Consider the following 6,875-nt stretch of genomic DNA (forward strand, 5'->3'; position numbering starts at 1 on the left):
ATTACATGACTTTTTCATTTGTATCATTTTTACATATCACATTTTATTCATTAAGCCAGTATATTTTCTTTGACTATAATATGTGGAACATTGTGATGTCAAAATTCAACAGTATGATGTGTGATGGAGAGCTGTGATGTTAACGGAACATAATGATGCCAAATTTTCTTCAGAGGTGGCACAGTAAAGCATTGTGATGTCACAGTGGCTGCATTGTATTGTCACAATTCAATATGAAGGTGTCAAATGCAGCATTATTATATCATAATTCAGTGTAGTGACAAAATTTACCTGTAACTTCAAGCAGAGCCTATCCCACCTATATTCCAAAAAAATCATGTTGTCTTGTTGGTCTTTGTTTTGTTGGTTAACTTTGCATGAATAAAACCTAAGGAAAATATTCTTGTTTGCTATGATTTTATTTCAGTTTCAATCCCATACGCTGGATCTTCACAATAGAGATTAACTAAAAATTTTAAATCTTGCACAAAGGATTTTGAGTGTTTTTTTTTAAACCATAAGGCAATATCAAGTAGATAAATATGCTCACCCTTATTTAAACCTTAATACACACATGTATGGAAACAGTGCACAATAACCTAGTCATATGGCAATCTATTTTTCTTCAAGCACCTAGGAGATAGAGCACCAGGGTGTTTCATTTGGAAGGATGTAAACACATCTCTAATTTCAAGTAATTATCTCATCTGGAAACAAATTGTCTCTAGCTCTAATTTGTATGGGAATTTAAAGTAAGATGATATGATTAAACTAGTGTCATTAGGTGTACATTGATATTTTATTAAAGTGATTATTCTAGCTAGTAACTGCACTTGGGCATGTCACAGTCACCTCCAAATTTAATCCATTCCATTCTCGTGCACTTATCCCAACCCTCAATCTGTTTCTCCTACATCGCTCTTTATTTTAATCACTGACATTGCTGTCCACACAGGCGCTCAAGCAAGAAACTTTGTAGTCAACAGCAACCTCTCTTAATTAGGAAAGTGTGGTGGATAGATCCCTGCTTCTTATTTACTACCGCAAACATATGCCATTATTGACTTCATGTCCGAGTGATTTTGGTGATTACCCACACGTTCTGAAGTTTAACCTTGGAGGACTCATTTCTTCACCAATAAACTCAGAGACACACATGAAATAGACACAAGGGTCTTTAATATTAATAGCTGACAATCTATTAGATGTCAAGGCTTTACATGTAGTTTCCCTATGGGTTGGTTCCCTGTTCCACATGCTTTCAGGTTTCCTGTTTATTCTGTTCGCACTTACTATTCTCAAGGACAACTTTCTGTTTAAGATCTGTCCTTTAGCTTGCGCTGAGAGTCGCGAAGACTAAAACTGGCATATAGAGACTCTTTACTTTTGCCTCATATACAAATCAACTCGGCTTATTTTACTCTCTCCATTGATATCCTACCCTACATCATTCTTGGCGCCCACTGAGACAACTCAAACAGCATCTTTTCCTGTCTCACTGCCTTGCCTTGTTTCTTCCAATCCACAGAGAAGTCACACTGACCTTATATCCCCTCCTTGCACAAAAGGGGTGCTACGTCCTTTTGCAGCTTCACACCTGACCAGCATCTACCACTGTCATCTCAGTACTCAAGCCTTTTGCCTCACACCAGCTCCAGACACACCAGCTTCTTTTCTGATCTTCTCTGTTTTACCACCTCTGCTCATGCTGCTCACGATCTTCTTGCCTCAGATTCTCTAGTGCTTGGATTTCCTGTAGGCACACCACTCCTAGTTCATTAATTTGTTCTGAAAGTCTAAAAATAGCATTGCTATCCTGTTGGTTTATTTTTACTTAAAATCAAGTCTCCTGCCATGCAGCTTAATCATATATTTTGTCAAAGTATTTGACATCCCAGAAGATGTTCTTACACACACTAAAAATTCTGACTCTTCCATAGGCATATACCCAAAGCCAATCAGTAGAAGCTCCTGGGTCCCTTGTGGATTATTGCAAACTCATTATGTAGAAATTGCAATAACAAAGACATTGACCCTAAAGTGCCCAGGAAAGTGGCATACTTCCATTTGTGTCTTGCAGCCTCTCTGGGCTCTGCCTATAATGCAATCATGTTTACATAAGGATTAGTTCTAGTGACAAGTGTCTGGGTTTTCATTTAGGGCTGAACAGGACTCACTCCACCACAAAGAACCACTGGATCATAGAGAGTGTGTTCTTTTAATTTTCTTCCATAAACAGACAAAAATTGAAATCAGCTGTCAGCAAAGTCCAAATTAAAGAGCTGAGCATCAGAGTCACCACTGAATCGAGATCAGTTTTTAGGCTGGAGTAGTGGGGGTTTAGATTTTTGAATTTCCAATAAAAATATATTGTTAGGTACAAAGTGAAGATTTCATTTTAACTGGGGTTTAAATACACTGTGCATTGTTTGCTTTTCAAAAATTGAATTTAGCTTGAAACTAATATCATTCAAAAAAAAACAGACCTTCCCTTGCTTAAATGTTGTACATGATCTCAAAGCATAATGCAATAAATGTGCAATTCCTCACCATCCCTAATATGATTATAGCGGATACAGCTCCGTCTGCTCAGCTTGCAGGCTGTGACTCTCCTTGATGTGGCTCAGAATAAACTGCTAATGCTTCTAATGATTTCAATGATTACTCTAATTCTGTCCTAGCAGGGTTTTCTTTCTTTCATTGTTTCACAGTGACATTGATGCTGAGAACATGTCCATCCGCTATGACAATACTTTGCAACTGTGATTAGAATGTAAGCAAAATGTTCAGCTTGGAACTTCAGATAATTCAATAAATAGGATACAAATTATTCATGTCTATTAAGGTAAACGTAGACATCTGTGGTTATGTGCAATGCTGGGTAATTAGGTTATCATAGGCATGAATGTAATTAGGGGACAATGTGGCATGGTAGGGAAAGCAATCCTAGTTGTAAGTCAGATCAGGATCTGAATTGTGACATACCTTCCCAAGAGTGCAGTATTAATGTTTTTGAATTTTAATTCTATTTTTAAAATAGGTACATTAATATTTCATATGGTTGTTTTAAATGTGTAATTTGATCGTGTACATTACATGCTTACCATGAAGACATGCCTATTGAAAGTTCTCAACTATACAATTGTTCTAACAATTTCACCAGTTAAACTCAGCAACAGATTGTTCAGTTTGCTATGTGTCCAGCTCTAAGAGCTACAAAAAAACAGTATGAAATAATGTTCATGGCTTGAAAGTCTAGTTGTTAGCTTTAATTTTGGCAACTCTAGTTCCTGAAACAAGCAATTTGTTACAAGTTGGGAAAGGCCTGCATAGAGAGGAAGGAAGATGAGAGCTATAAGGGGCTAGAGAAGAAGAGAACAATGTAGCAGGATATCTGATCATACTGTGAACCTCCAGATTGTACACTGGAAAAATCTCTAGGTGTGGTGTGGCTCAGCCCTAGAACACACCTTTAATCAAAGAGCTTATTGTAAAGAAGATTGAATAAAGTCAACCATACGTCAAGAGGCAGAGCAAATAATCAGTTGACATAGGGATGGGGAAAGGAAGCACAAAATGTGAGAGGAAATCAGGAGAACAGATAATGAGATGCACAGGAAGTAGAAAGGAGGGACATTTGGCTTGGAGGGTTTTAAAGGGAGTATGGAAAAGAACTGTTGTTGTTGTTGTTGGTGGTGGTGGTGGTGGTGGTGGTGGTGGTGGTTTGGTTTGGTTTGGTTTGGTTTGGTTTGGTTTGGTTTGGTTTGGTTTGGTTCGGTTTGGTTTGGTTTGGGTATTTTCCCCTTCTGGGTTGAAGAAGGTTAGCTCGTTTTTTTCTCTGCCTCTCTGGACTAACAGGCTTTCATCAAAGCATCCTGAGTCTTCATTTGGTAAAACCAAATGTTTGGGATTTCGTTTTAAAAACAGCAATAATGATTAAATATAACTAATACTGTATTTTATTAAAAGACATGTGAATGCGTTCCTTCTCATGCTATCTTGTTGTGCAATGAACATCTTTATTTTGTGGTGACATGAGATGAGACCATGCTTGAGTTTCATAACCTCATCAAAAAGAGCCACTAGCTGGGGCCCAAGTGTTTAAGTTCATAAGCTTATGGGAGAGATATTTCATTGAAACCACCATAGACCAGCGGTGTCTTTAAGAGTTTCAAGTGTATTAGCTAATCACTTTACAAAGTTTACCTTTCACGCACTGCATCCAAAGTCACCTTTCATAAGCACAAATCTATTAACCTATTTATTTAAAGTATTTTTCTTAGAGTAAAATCTAGTTGATATTTTTCCATTTTAAATTGGCTAGAGTTTGAACATAGGACTTTAAACATGCTAGTCAAGTACTCTACCACTGATTTACAACACTAGCTCTAAGATATAGTTTCTTTACCATGACCTACATAGTCCTTCACACACCCTCTGCCCAACCTTTTAACCACATCTTCCTCGATCACACTTGCTTGCCTTATCTGTCTACCACCCTCAACTCATTCCTAGCTCAACACGTTTGTCCTTTTCTCTCCCATCGTCTTAGATCTTCTCTTGAGAAGACTGTCTCAGCACATAGCCTCTGGTGGACCATTCAAGTTCAGCTCAAGTACCATCTCTTCTTACAGGCCATTCTGTATCATCCTGACTTGGCTACCATGTTGTTAGCCTGATTCTCAGTCACCCTCAAGTTTTGGAATAAGTTCAGTAACAACAGCAACTTCAGCCAAATTAAATATATCATTTTTGTCCATGATAGACTCACCAAAATCAAGTCAAAGCTAGACAGCAAGAGGGGCAAGTTTATACATCCCAAGCAACTCTTAAAAATGCATTTTTCACGAGGTGATATAAACCATGAACTGTCTTCCCTTTAATAAATTTGGTTCAAGAAAGATCTGTGAGGCAAATTTGAGGTGAACTCAAGACATCCGGAACTCATACAAGCTGTTTTAAAGCCCAGACCTGAGCGTCAGCCCATAGAATTGAGATTTCATTTACTTCTGTGAAGACAAACAGAAGAGCTACAATTGTCAAATGACCAGCCCACTGCTTTGAAAACTTGAAACTGACCATGAAATAAGTCATTCCCTGATTACTTGGGATTTAGAGTAATGTCTTCTCTGGTTTTACAGATAACTTTTTACAGTTGGCCTTTACCACATACACACACACACACACACACACACACACACTTACTCACTCACTCACATACACACACAGTGAGAGAGGCTTACAGATGCAGAGGGTAGCAGGGTGAAAGTGATTCCAGTGCCCTTCTTCGAATTCTTTACCATTATACAAGGTCCTATAGAGGAGATCTGCTGCAAGTGACAACACCTTTCCCGCTAGCACCATCTCACTTCCTGATAAAGCATCCATTTTTATAACCTTACAAAATAACATTCTTAACTTCATCCGTAACATAGCTTCTTCTGAAGCCACTTACAATCTTCCTTGGATTTCCAGATGAAGTTGGAATTCCCACTCTGACAGCCATTCCTTCTTGTTCTAGGACATGCATTTTAGATGTAGTTTCTAGTCTGAGATAAAATATAGCAAATGAAGCCAGGCGTGGTGGTGCACGCCTTTAATCCCAGCACTCAGGAGGCAGAGGCAGGCGGATTTCTGAGTTCGAGGCCAGCCTGGTCTACAGAGTGAGTTCCAGAACAGCCAGGGCTACACAGAGAAACCCTGTCTAGAAAAAAACAAAAAACAAAATACAGCAAGTGAAACTCTTATTTGAAGACATGGAGAAACGAGGAAAAACAGTGACTATTTCCTGCCCTGGCCAGCTGCTACATCCTTGTGATTCTCAACCCATACCTACTGCTCATAGCCAACACAGAACACTCTGTCTATAGCTGAGGCTACAGCTGTGGTTACACTGCAGCAAATGCCTATCTACTAATGTAGAGTACTGAAACACAAAATGATGCTTTCAGCTTCTTTCAGTGTAAGACTCTTCTTCCAGAGGCTTAAACAATGCTGTAGACAAGTTCTTTACAAGTTGCCTAAAAGATTTTAATGTTTGGGTGCCTGAAACAGAGATACTGTTTTTTAATCTATAATGAAATCTAGTCTTGGTTTATCTCATACAACATCAATTCAGTCATAACTTAAAAGAAAATCCTGCCCAGACATGGTGTTACAACATGACTTGTAGGCTATCCTGGCTGCATAGCAAGGCCGTGACTCACACAAATAATCTAAGGAAATCTGGTACTTAACCTGTTCTTATTCTCTACTGATATAAGAAGGACTCTATCCTTTATGTCTAGAAGAATGAACCCATACCCACCTTCAAGCTTCAGGAAAATAAAAGGCAACTGAACTGATGACATCCATTACTCTGACCACATCCATCACTCTGACTACACCCTCACCCCGACCACACCCATCACTCTGACCACACCCATTATTCTGACCACATTCTCACTCTGACCACACCCATCACTCTGACTATACCCATCACTCTGACCACACCCCTCACTCTGCTCTGTAACTCAAATCCCCCACTCTTCCTCATCAAAAGCATCAACCTTCCCTATGTAAGCATTAAATCTTCTCAGAGGCAGGCTGAGAAGTTCAACTCATGCATACAGGCCCTTGGCTCATCTCATCTGCAGGCACATAACATCTGTTCTTTTGTGTACTTTTTTGGATTAATAATCTAAAACATATTGGTGGATGGAACTATCCAGATCTGGAAACACTATATAGCTCATAAGGTGAATGTGTTGGTTCACAGGATGTGTGTTCATGTAGAGTATAATCTGAGCTATATTGTCTTTTAAACAGAATTTGAAGGATAGTCTGTATTTTAATTTAAATTGTGCTTAGATGAGATAAAATGTGTATAATTTCTT

At 38.6% G+C, this 6,875-nt stretch overlaps 1 long non-coding RNA gene across 1 annotated transcript in view; it reads right to left on the reverse strand.

Annotated features, from left to right (window-relative positions):
* Positions 1 to 6,378, reverse strand: part of Gm46505 — a 108,834-nt gene extending 102,456 nt beyond the window's left edge. The window contains exon 1 of the long non-coding RNA XR_001781596.1: positions 6,308 to 6,378. This is a non-coding gene — a long non-coding RNA (predicted gene, 46505). The remainder of the gene's footprint in view (positions 1 to 6,307) is intronic.
* Positions 6,379 to 6,875: the final 497 nt, after the last annotated feature.

This window comes from Mus musculus, chromosome 15 (genome assembly GCF_000001635.26).
Source record: "Mus musculus strain C57BL/6J chromosome 15, GRCm38.p6 C57BL/6J".
NCBI lineage: Eukaryota > Metazoa > Chordata > Mammalia > Rodentia > Muridae > Mus > Mus musculus.